A 13,294-nucleotide genomic window follows, 5' to 3' on the forward strand; every position below is an offset into this window, starting at 1 on the left:
CTGTAAGAAAGAGGGACCTTCAGATTACACAAATATATATTCTTCAGCTGTAAAAAGGGACGGTTGTAATGGAGTTTGTAAGGCACATTAAGCATGCTAAGTGGCGGTGATCAGAACTCTCCTTTTCTGAATCTACTGAGGATCAAAGCAGCAATTGTAATGGGATTCTGTGGGTCTCATATTTTGGAGGCCACAGTCAGTTAGTATTGAAATATGACTGGTTTCATAACTGAGGTGCACTGAGAAGCAATCAACGGGTCGGTCCTGGCCAGTCCTGGGGAGGTCTAAGTGGTGGTCTTTGGGATAACCTTTGGCCTTATGGATTTGGACTCTTAAGTTAGAAGAGCCTACCATTTCAGATGCAATCACTTTTGGACATGCTTTTGCAGACAGTCCTTAATGCTGAAAACACAGAGAATGGGTAATTCAAGAGGCCTTTCTTTTAAAATAGACTTTTGTGACCCACTTATTGTAAGGTATTGCAAGGTCACTTTGCGTGTGTCATAAAGTTGACTTCCTTATTGGTTGAAGGTCACAGGAGTAGTGGTTTGCGTTTGATGGAAATAGCTACAACTGTGTCCCTTCCTGCTTTTTACTTTTTTCTTTTGCTTTTTCTCGGCACGTGGTTTCTCCACCATTACTTCTGCACAAAGACGTCTTCTGTTCATCCTGAACATTTTTAAAAATGCAGAATTTTATGTGACTGCTTTTTTGCCTCACAATTATGCTGTGAATTTTACAAAAATTTATTTTCTTTTTTGATAATTTATTGTACCAAAGCTGTTTTTATAGCACATAGATGTCTGTAACCAATAATGTAGCAGTTCTGCACTTTGACACAAGGTGTAACTAGACCATTTTTAAATGTCAGTTGAAAATTATGGCTGTACTATTGCTTAAACAAAACTGGAACTGTTGTTGAATTCATAGCCAATACATTTACAGCAATCTGTGTACTGAACATAATAGATTGACATCTACTTCAAGACTATAACATCTGTTACATTATAAATGTGTTCAGGCTTCTGAAGGTAAAAGGGACACTAGATCCAGAAGCTATGTCCAGAAGCTATGAAACCAGCAGTTGATTCTTGTATTCCTTATTAACATAATTGTAAACTTGAAGGCAAGACCTTGATTGCATGAACAGGTCCAAAATAATAGTCTGAGTAAAGCAAAACACTCACATGAGACCTGAGGTTAGCAGGCTGTATTTAACAGGTGCCTAATTTTTGGGTAATGCTGCCTTAATATAACACAGTCAGCTTGGCAGTTGCAAAATTTATGGGCCCATTCAGAGATCTCTTTGTATGAAAAGCAAAAGCTCCATGAAAAACATTTGAAAGAATAAGGGTAATTCATTGATTGCCCATCCCAGATTAACATTGTTTGCCCATTACGTATTACAGAAGCAGTGATCTACCTCTGCCAGTAAGCCCTTTAAAAAGTTAATTTTGCAGAAAATTCAGAGTTCACGCTGGTCAGTTCTATGCGGCCAAATAATTTTTTTCAGACTAAAATGTGGAATTTTTTTTATACTTACGGTGGCAACGCAGCAGCTGACTACCATGTAAATGGGAACGAATACATGGGATTACCATTTTTTTGTAAATCATGTTTTTTGTTTTGTTTTTTTTTTTGTTAAATCAAGCAACCATTTTGGTTTTTTTTGTATTGATACATCAACCCTGTGGATGAAAGTGGAGGTGTTTTTCTCTTTTGTTTTTGGTTTTATTTTTAAACTCAGTAATTCAGAGAAGTTTATAGGATCTGGAAAGCTGTCACCTTAGAAACAGGATGCTGAGTTTAGCAATATGAAAAGGAATCCAGTTCTTACTGCTGTCTAGGAATATAAGGGTAATATGGAATCTGGGTAATTTCTGGGTGCGCGGGTTGCCACACCTTAGCAAGCGCCACAAAATAAAGCAGTTAAAAAAAATATATCTACGTAAAGAAGAAATCATAAAAATCCAGTGCTTCTGCATACTGTGTTATGTTACAGTCCAGTTTTGTGTGCTTTACTACACAGTTTGGTTACAGGACTTCTGTGCATTGTAAACATAAACAGCATGGAAAAGGTTAAATACCTGTGTTCAGATTGTAAGATCTAGTCCGGACTTGCTGTGTATATTGTAACGTTAAATGAAAAGACAAGCCCTTTGTATTATAGTCATGCAGTCTTATGTATGATAAACAGTTGAATAATTTGTCCTCAGACTCTTTACTGTGCTTTTTAAAAAAAAGAGTAATTTAAGAAAAAAATGTAAACATAGTAATTCTTCCTATGCAATTAACCTACTCCAAGCCATGGTATGGTAGGTATAATTATACTATAATATGTAAATATCAGATACATTGAAACAGACTTAAAAATATGAAAGTAAAAGTTGGAGGCATAACAGATAATTTTGAGTTTTTAATTGAAACAGCAAGGTATACAAATCATTGATGTATGAACACAGCTCTGCTTGATTCTGATGGACTGTACTTGTAGTTTGAGTTCTTTATCTTATCATCTGTTAGTTTGAATGTTCTTAAATGCACTGCAGCTTTCTACCTACTACATGCGGACTAGCTGATTTTAAGGACAGAAGTGACCATGGTGATGAAATAATCTGACTGGCATGCCATTGTCCCTAGAATCCAATCTAATTATTTCTGCATCATGGAGGCCATACCTTTTGGGTGCAGTAGAACATACTTTTGAAAAAAAAACAGCTGATTTTCGTATAGGTTCTTCAAGTGTGAGGATTTTATGTGTCTCTTGAGTGATTCAGCTAGTTCGTTTTCCATGCTCTTGAGTCCTCCCTCAGTTTTAGGACTGTTTAGTTATAGCTGCTGGCCATCAGATAGCTAGCTGCCTATTAGAATAACAAATAACTACTCTAGTTTTAAACTATTTCACTATTCACATAAAAATATGTTAACTTTAATAACCTCTATAGATGGAGTTCCTTAAATCTCTAACTGTAAAGCTTTTATGGCTCTTCCAAAACTTCAGATGTTTTAAAATCCATTCTAAAGCGTGGATGTAAGAACTGCATACAGCATCTGGTAGTGATTTCAGTATTGCTGTGTGCGTGTAGTATGTGCAGGTACATTCTCGAACCTTTCAGTTTATATCTTCGCTTGTTTGTTTATACCTCCAAGGATTGCATTTTTAAATCTTTCAGTCTCAATTATTTGCATTAAAAGATTGTAAATTTAGATGATTATCCATCATGATTCCTAAGTCCTTTTCAGAACTGCTGCTCTTCCAGGATGTGGTCTTCCATCCTGTAAGTATAATGATGTCTGAACGGGACTGGTTTACAGAAGGGTTGGATTCACATACAGATGCGGCTTCTCTTCATTGTTTATCCCTCTACCATCATTATTTTCATTAAACCGTCAATGCACTCAAATTTTATTCTTGATAACTAAAAGATCTTAAATACCTTAGAAGATAACTCCTGTTGAAACACACCAGAAACATCATTTTTCAAATGAGGAAGTAATCTACAACTCTAACCTTTTGACACAGCTTGGTGAATATGTTGTGTTCGTTTATAGAACAAACCTATTTCAGTAAGATCATTATATGGAACTTGTGAATAGTATGGAAGTGTCTAGTTAAAATGATGCAACTGACTACAAAGTAGAATTATTGCTGAGTGTCGATCTCATGAGGATAGTTTGTATATAGCATGACTTTGGCAAGTGATCTATTTTACTTAGAAGGGTGGATATTAAAATTGCACAATATCTTACATCTGTCAAGCAAAGAAAGCCACCTTGCCAAATTGTAGTTTTCTCTTATTTATCTCTGGTTTTGTGGGGTTCTACAGAAGTAACCTCATGTTGAAAAGTTTGCAATTGGTATTTATTTCTCCACCTTATAATGATAGTTGAACTATTTTTTCTCCTTATTGATTAAGATGCCTTGTTTTTATTTCAACAGTTCTCCATACTAGCCCTATCAAATATATATGATCTGCCTAGACCTGAGAGGATTTGTAGTTTCTGTTTATTATGTTTTATGCCAGATATTGCAGAGCATCACGGAGTTCAATCGCAAAACAGTTACTGTGACTATCCTCAAGAACATGAATGATACAAGAATGCAATATGCTTCATAAGCCAGCCAAAGGTGGTAGTTGAAATGTTAAACTTCAGGCTCCTCTGCTGAATGGCAGAGAGAAAATTTAATTCACTTTAAGCAATGGTCATAGATTCTAGAGGGAAAGAGAAGGTAGAAGATTTAGAAGATGGGAAGGGTTGAAATTGCAAGAATGTTCTTTGTGGGAGGGAGTCTAACCAGTGTGCTTAAGAGCATAGGGAAGGGAAAGAAATACCCATAGCTAGAGTAGAATTGTGCAGGCCTTAAGTGAAAGTGAGACCATGATATTTTTTAGTTGTCCTGGTCCTAGGAAAAGCACGTGTGGGAAGCTAAATTAAAACCTTTACAGCTGTGTTGAATAAGGCTTAACAGTTCTACTTTAAGTGGAATATGTGTTTTTCACAGAAGATTGGATTCCAGTAATTAATAAAAAGATATCTAGAATGTAGCTATCTGTTCTATTTCAAGGTAAATTTGAACCTGGAGTGTTTGTTTATCATGTGGCAGGACTTGGGATAAATCTGGAAGTTTGCAAGAGAGCAGAAATGAAGGTTGGGATGATTTTATTGTAATTTAGAAAGGTGAAATGGAAGGAGGAGGATTCGATTTCTGACAGCAGACGAAGTGAGCGTGTGTTGTACGATGAGACTGGCAGAAGCAGCAGTAATGGATAGAGCAGATTGTCAGCATGTCAGCAACTGATGGAATTTTAATTTGTTTACTAACTGGGGCTGACATGTATGGGTTAAAATGGCCAGAAGCAGAGCCTAATGTGTTTTTAAAAAAGGCAAACCATGGTAGATGTAAAGGAGTTTTAGAACTGTAAAAACATCAAAACCACACACACTGCATGTTATTGAGTGAGTGAATGTAGTCTTGGATGTGTGTTAAGTGGGATGAGAATGGAAGACTGACCAAAGACATCCTTTTAAAAAAAAAAAAAATTGCTGCCATGGATTAGAGAGGGCACAGGATCTATGTATCCTGAGATATGTGTTATTGTGGATCCACCTTAGTCTTCATTCCTAAGGCAGGACCTCCTCTGTTTCACAAATGATTTTTTCCTTGGTGAGCAACAGTGAAAAAGTATCCCAGGTAAATAATGGTCAACAGCGTCACAGTGAAAAACTGCTAAACCTCAAATAGAAAGACAAGCATGTAAGGAAAACAGCACTAATATTTTCAGTCTAAAAGATAAATAGCATGAAATGAAGGCTAGTAATGTTCTTACTAGTGAGACAGAACTAGAACTACCATTATTGCAAAAATATCATAAAACCTTTCAGGAAGAGTGTATGGACCCGATCTGGCTTTCTAAACCGAATTCTATTAATCATTAAGAGTAGATGCATCTTGGGCTGGGACAAATTCATAGGAATTTCAGTAGAGCTGATACTGAGAAACTCACATGCTTTTTGGACAACAGAATGTAACGTGTCTTGAGGTAAAGAAGGCAATGCAATTAAATGTCTTGTGTACTACACTGGAACTTTCCTCTCTTCCCTGTACATCTTCACAAGATACAATTTCTCATCTCAGGTAAGTTGTGCAGTCCAGGTCTTAGTCTCCAAGTCCTCCACAGGAATGGCTTCAACATTCATTAACTTCCAACATAAATTCAACATTCAACAAGGAATTTCTGCTTCTCACTGCTGCAAACTTTAGCATCGTGCAATACAATTGTCATGATGTCTTGGCATATGTTTTGGTTAGAAGGTCATTATATTTTCTAGAACACTGCATCTTGCATGTCAGATTTCATTTAAAGGTGTTCAGTTAACAAAAGGAAGTCCGAAAATGTTTTGACATTTTGCTTCCATCGTTCTGTGTGCAAATGAACAAATCTCATGCAGTTGTTGTGTCCAGTAAGGCAGCGTTGCAGCATCTCCTCAAGACATGTTTGTTGCCAATGCAAATGCTTTTATAATATATGCAATGTTCTCTTACATGCATCAGCCCTTTGGATTCCTTGTTGCAACTTCCCAATAGAGTGTATTATGAAAACTTTCTGGGAAGGCATTGTTTTGCTGGTGGAGCAACAAATGAGCAGTTTCATTGTTTCTAAAAAAAGAACCAGCTCAAGTCTGAAGGATTGATTCATTTTTTAAAAAATTATTTATTTTTAACTCATCTGTGCATTGCTATTTATGGTTTGCACCCATACCAATGTTTTAATTTGAAGCATTTATTTGTTAAACGGTGTTGAAAGTTGGTATGTTTGGCTGTAGGACACGTATACTGTGTTAACACATTTGCATTACATTTTCCCATTAATTGTTCTGCATAGGGCAGTTCTTGTTGCTTAAGGCAATGGCATAGCAGTATATAATTTTGAAGATTGGGCTTGGTAGCTTTTTTTTAGTGGTGAGTTTTTTTGTTTGGTTTTTTTTTTTTTTGTTTTCTTTGAAAGGAACTCTGGCTTTCCTACTGCTGTGCTGACTCTGCAGTGTATATGAAGAAATCTGACTTAGATTTCAAGGCAATCCACAAACTGGTCCCTAAAAAGAAAAAAAATAACTGCAGGATGAGGAAGGGGTTAAAAGCAGTGCTTCTCAAATCCAGTTTTATGTGATCATCACAGAGATGAGTCCTGCTAAGCAGTAGCTCTTGCAAAATCCTTACGTATTTAAAAAAGTTTCTGAAACTTAGATCTCATGGTTATTCTGTATGGTCTTTAGTAATAGAAAGAGGAGTACCATAGGTGAGACAAAAGAAATTAGTAACTAAATCCATCTCCTGTAGGTCTCCCTGTTAGCAGTGGGAGGAAAGGGTATTAATTAGATGTTGACTGCTGAAACAGAATCATAGAATTCATTGGGTTGAAAGGGACCCTCAAAGGTCATCTTGTCCCAACTCCCCTGCAGTCAGCAGGGTCATCTTTAACCAGATCAGTTGCTCACGGCCCCATCAAGTTTGACCTTGAATGTCTTCAGGGTTGGGACTTCCATGTCTCCAGGCAACCTGTTCCAGTGTTTCACTAGCCTCATTGTGAAGAACTTCATTCTAACATCCAACCTGTGTCTACCCTGCTCTACTTTAAAACCATTGCCCCTCATTCTATTGCTACATGCTCTTGGTTACATTTGCTGCATTAGTTGCCAATCTCTACCTTAGTTAGGAGATTGGAAAATTATATATGAAAAAAATCCAAGAACTGAGTTTTGTCCAAGCAGAAAACCACACATGCTGCCTTCTTAGGCTATCACCAGTAGAAAAGATCTCTGTACAAAGTGCGGTGTTCCAGAGCGTCTCTTTTCCCTCCCTAGCTCGCTCAGGACTCCCTGCATGACTCCTTCCCAGCATCAAATGTCAGCTGTTTAGATGGAGTTAATTTTGAGACTGCAAGGATGACAATGATGATGAAAGGGAGTTCTCTTTGCCTGATGATTATTAAGGGAGTGGGACATCTTCCGTATGAGAAAAGGGAGGGAGTTGGGTCTCTTTAGGTTGGAGGAGACTGAGAGGTGACCTTATAAATGATCGGAAGTATGTGAAGGGTGAGTGTCAGGAGGATGGAGCCAGGCTCTTCTCAGTGATGTGCAATGATAGGCAATGGGTGCAAGCTGGAGCATAGGAGGTTCCATGTGAACATAAGGAAAAACTTTTTCATTGTGAGGGTGACAAAACACTGGAACAGGCTGCCCTGAGAAGTTGTGGAGTCTCCTTCTCTGGAGACATTCAGAACCTGCCTGGACATGTTCCTGTGTGACCTACTCCAGGTGATCCTGCTCTGGCAGAGGGTTTGGACTGGATGATCTTTTGAGGTCCCTTCCAACCCCTAATGGTCTCTGATTCTATGTAATGCAGGAAGAAAGGCTAGTCCTCAACGGAACACCTTCTGAGCTATACCACCTTTTCAGTGCAGCAAACTCTCTCTCATAATTTACCTCCAAGAAAACTCCATTTGGAGACTTAGAACTCAAAAATAAACTGAAAGAGTTTAATTTTCAAATCTTCAGTGTCACATGCCTTTTTTCCCCAATGCAGGGCTAGCATGTTTTCTTTGTTGCAATGTCCTAGAGCACTCAGATTTTTATTTTAATCTGAAAAGGTATCCTGCCTTGTATAAAAACTTTGCTTTGTGTTTAAGGAAAATGTAGCACTTTTTTGTACACTAGCTAAGTTAGAATTTCTTCCAAGAAAAGTGCTGTACATAAGTTGATTTGATACGGAAGTTAACTCACTGTGTTATACTCTATGTATGTTGTATCACTCTGGCAATTTCAGTACACACAACTAATATTGTGTCTGTGAAAAGGGGCATTTGCTCTGTAAACGAAACATGCTACAAGTAGACACATTACAGTGTCACTGCCTTGAAATCAGGTGTCTCTGCAGAGGTAATTTTGATAATGACAGTATGAAGGTTTGTATCCTGACATAACCTCGAGTGACTTGGGAAGACAAATCCAGGAATCTTAGGGCTTCGAAAAAACAAAAATGTCATATTCAGAGTTCTTTCATGGTGACAATGAGATACTTGTTTTGTCTGAAGGAAGAGTCAAAGATAGTAAATTTTACTAAAATGATTTTAATACCCTCTTCATTTTCATTTCAGTAGAACCTGTAATTAATTTCTCTCTTCAGAAACAATAGCATCTCATATCACCTTTTCTATCCACTCCAAGTTCCTGTCCTTTCTTGCTGTTTCTCACTCCACTCCACTGCTTTCCACTCTGACCTTTCTCTCCACTTCCCTACACTTTACACCTTTTATTTTTCTCTCCCCATCTTTCAGCCTTTTCCCACCCTCTACTTTTCTTTTGTTTCCTTGTATTTTCAGTCTTTTCCTTACAGTTCCCTCTGCTTTTTTTCCCTGCTTCCTTCTGTTGCTTTTCCAGGCTTCCTCCTTTTTCTTTTTGATATATTTGTTTTCCTGCTTGTGCTCTTCCTGTCTTTGCTCAGCTCTTCCTGTCTTGTCCATGCTCATCTTCCCTGCTTTTATTTTCCTGCCTATTCTTCGTGCTATGCTTTCCCTGTTTGCCTTGCTTCCCCGACCCCTTCATTTCTATGCTTTTCAGGTCATTCACTCGTCTCTCCTGCTTTCCCCTTTGTCTCCCTGCTTGTTGCTCTTTCACTTTTTCTCGTCTTTCAGGTTTCCTGTTTCTGGTGCTTCCCATTATTTTTTCTTCTTTCTTTTCTTTTCCCCCTTTGACTTCAGATTTTTTTTTGTTGTCTTTGTTGTTTCTTTGTTTTGCTTGTTTCCTTTTTATACTTTTCCAGGTTTTCTGTGTCCCTCTTCATTGCTCTTCGCTATGTTGACTTCTGTTCACTTCCTATTGTTCCTGCTTCTTTTTTTCCTGCCTGTCTTCCCCATTTCCTTTTCCACTGTTGTTTTGTATTAGTTTCTCCTCTCTGCTTTTTCTTCAAGGACTTTCACTGCTTTTCTATTTAATGCTTTGCAGGTGTTTTCTTTGCCTATTTTCCTTATTTTAGTGCTTTTCAGGTTTCTTCCCCCTTCCTTTTCCAGTTCTTTTCAGATGCTTCTCAGATGTATTCCTTCACCTCATTTCCCCATCCCCTACTTGCTTTCAGCTGCTTTGACCTCTCTTCTTTTTAACTCCATGTCTTCCATGCCTTCCATGCCTTTTAGGTCATTTAATTTCCCCTCCACTTCTCTGTTCCCTGCTTTTGGCTGATTGGAGTTCTTTTCCCTATTTGTTTCTGCACACACTCCTCATACGATTTTCATTACTTTTCACTGCTCTTTTCACTTTCCCAGCTTTTCTTGCTTTTACTTCTTTCCCACCTGTTATTCTTTTCAATGTTTGCCACTCTTCTGGCACTCTCTATTTTACAGATCATTATATTCTTCCTTTCCAAATTTTACTGCTTTTCACTACTTTTATTCCTTTGATTTTTTTTTTCTGCTTTCCTGTTTTTCTCACCCTGAAAAGGTCTCTTATTTTTCTCCTCCCTCCACTTTCCCTTCCTTTTCTCTTCCCTGTTTTTCTCTTCTCTTCAGCTGACAGTTTTTCACTACTCTTCAGAACTTTAAATTTCTTTTCCCTTCCTTTCCTGACTAGTCATTCCACTATTCCAGCTCTTCTGGTCTTTATTCTCTCTCTGCTCCTTCTATTCCCTGCTTTTCACTGGCTTGACTTTTTGCCCACTGCCTTTTCATGTTTTGACTTCTTTCCCTGTTTTACTTTTCCCCCTTCTCCCAGCTTTACAGTATTTTGACTTCTTGCATTTCAGCTCTTTTCCCTTCCTCTCCCTTCTTTCCCTGCTTGTTGTTGCTTTGACTTGTTTTCATTGCCTGTCAGTACTTTGACACTTTTTTTGCTGCTTTTCAGTGCTTTGACACTTTTTCAGTGCTTTTGAGTACTTTGACCTCTTCTGGCTGCTTTTCAGGTCTTTTCCTGCTTCCCACCCTGCCACCCTCTGGCTTTTGCTTTCCTGCTGCCTAATGCTTTGACCTTTTCCCCTGCTAATAACTGCTTTGATTTCATTGCTCTTCAAGTCTGTCCTTTTCCCTTCTTTTCCCTATTTTATCACAACTTTGAATTCCTTTCCCTGTTTTTTTGGTCTTTCCCTTACTTCTTCCTGTTTTCCCCTACTTCCTACCTTTTTTTAGGCTGGGTGTTTTTTTTTTTTTTGCTCCTCCTTTCTCCCATTTTCCCTCTTTCCTCCCTTCCCCCCCCTCCCCCCCCCCCCATTTTTCACTGCTTTCCTCTGCTTTAGGCTGCCCTTTCCTGCTTTTGCTTTATGTGTGCCTTTTTTGCTACTTTTCAGATGGTTTTATTTTATTTCCCACTTCCTTTCTCTGCTTTCCCCTTTCCTACTTTTCAGTGTCTTAACACCTTTCAGCTGCTTTTCTGGTCTCTGATTTTCCCTGCCTGTCATTTCTTTGGCTGCTTGTCCTTGCTTTCCATATCTTGGGAGGATTGCTCCCCACCACTTTACTTCTTTGCTTCACCTACGTTTTTTGGGTTTTTAAAAATATATTTTACAATATTCTGAACACTTTTTTTGTCAGCTTTTCACTGCTTTGCTGGTTTTTAGGTCTACCCCTCCCTTCCTTTTCCAATACTTTTTTTCCCCTTCCCTTGCTCTCTCTTTCCCCCACTTTGGATTTTTATCACTGCTTTTCAACAGTGTCCCCCCCCTCCTCCCCTCACTTATTTTGTCTTCCCCCCACCCTGTTTCTATTACCCCTTCCTCTTAGTCTTTCTCCATCTTCCCATTCCTCCTCCTCCCGCTTACCTTTTCCTTCTCTGCTTTTCACTGCCTCTTCTCTGTTTTGAATTCACATTGACAACTCTCACATCCTGCCTTTCTCTTTTCTGATTTCCCCTTCCATTCTTCTTCCTGCTCTGCCCTGCTTCTCATGGTTTTGACTTATTTTGCTGCTCTTTGACTTTTCAACTCTTTCCCTACTTTTCCTTTATCTTCTGTTTAACACTTCTCAGATGTTTTGCTCTTTCCTCACATCTTTGATGCTTGTCCAAGATACATGCTGCTTTGACTTCTTTTCACTACCTTTTAGATCTGTTCTTCCCCTCCATTACTTTCTTTTTATGTCTCTTCCTTTCTTTTCACATCCTTCCCCTCCCTTTCTCCTTAACATCTTTCCCCCTCACTTCCTTTTCTGCTGATTTCCTTCTCCCTTTCAATATCTCTCCTTTCTTCATCAGCTTTCCAGCCAACTTCTCTTGTTGGCTTCAGTACATGGAAAAGGAAATAAAATGCACACAAAGTATATAGACAAAAATAAAGTGTTGATGATCATGGTAACTTCTACTCTTACTTAGTCACTTTGATACCTCAAAGTTATTGCCATTTCCCCCCTTTGGTTAAATCCGTTCCAACCATTTGTCTGTAGTGAGTTGATCCTTTCAGGTATTAGAATGCATACTGTAGTTTGCTGGTAAAGTACAATGGTAATGTTTACACCTGCAGACTTGTGGGCAGGCACATGGGGAGAAAAGCTCTGATGCAATGACTGAACATTTCCTCAAGTAAAGATCCTCAAGTAAAGCATTCAGCTGAGATGTGAGAAATGTGGGATTCTAATCTTGCCTGTCCATAGAAGTACAAAGAGATGCTCCAACAGCACCACATGACTATCACTTCTTTCTTGTGACTTCTGAATAGAAGGTGAAATAAAAGGAAGAAGCACTGTGCACCCTGTCTCTTAAAATTTCCTCATCGAGTGCTAATGGTTCAGGACTCAGGCAGGCAGGCAGAGAATCCAAACTGAAGAGAAGTGTGTAGCTTTATGGCTTTGAAACATTTCCTAGAAATGGAGAGAGGTTAGGATTAAGACCATTTGCACAAAGGAGTGATGTGACATGGGTATCAAGTGTGTCCTATTAAGCTGAAAACAACAGGGGGGAATGGGGTAGCACAGGGGTACAAGGGAAGGCGAAGTGATAAAAACTCAAGTATGGAGTTAATGCAGGGGTCTTGATCATTGTGAAGGGAAGAAAGATGTTGAGGTATTCCCCATGCATGTCATGCTTTCAAGTGTCTCAGTTGCAGGCAAAATGGTGCAGTTGGCTGGAGGCAGCTTGGAAGAGCTTATGTGCTTCCCACAGATGAATCTCTATGGGCACATACTGGTTTAACACTGGTCGGGGTTTGTTTGATGAAAACTTATCAGGAACTTTCATTTTTGCAGCTTTTTCTATAACCACAGTGGGCATGCAAATTACTAGTGAAAGAATAAAATAATACAATGTTAGTTAAAAAACCAACACAACACAACATTTCAGACATGCCAAAAATTTAATCTCATGGTATTTGACTATCACCACAATTTCACCATGAACTATCTGCCAGCCTTTTGTAGAGACCACCTTATGGCAAGCATTTGAGCGTCACCCAATGCTTAAAATACACCTAATGTCATGTTCTCATGAGGAAAAGGAAGGAGAAAGTTTTTAAACTCACAAGGCTTCTAGGTGAGACTTGGACAGACTAAAGAGCTGGGCAAAGAGGAACCTGATGAGATTTAACAAGGATAAGTGCAGAGTTCTGCATCTGGGAAGGAATAATAAATAGCACCAGTACAGGTTGGGAGGTGATCTGCTGGAGAGCAGCACTGTGGAGAAGGACCTGGGAGTCCTGGTGGACAAGTTATTCATGGGCCAGCAATGTGCCCTTGTGGCCAAGGCCAATGGTATCCTGGGGTGCATTAAGAAGAGTGTGTCCAGCAGATCGAGGGAGGTTCTCCTCCCCCTCTAGTCTGCT

The sequence above is a fragment of the Indicator indicator genome, chromosome 1, assembly GCF_027791375.1.
Source record: "Indicator indicator isolate 239-I01 chromosome 1, UM_Iind_1.1, whole genome shotgun sequence".
Lineage (NCBI taxonomy): Eukaryota > Metazoa > Chordata > Aves > Piciformes > Indicatoridae > Indicator > Indicator indicator.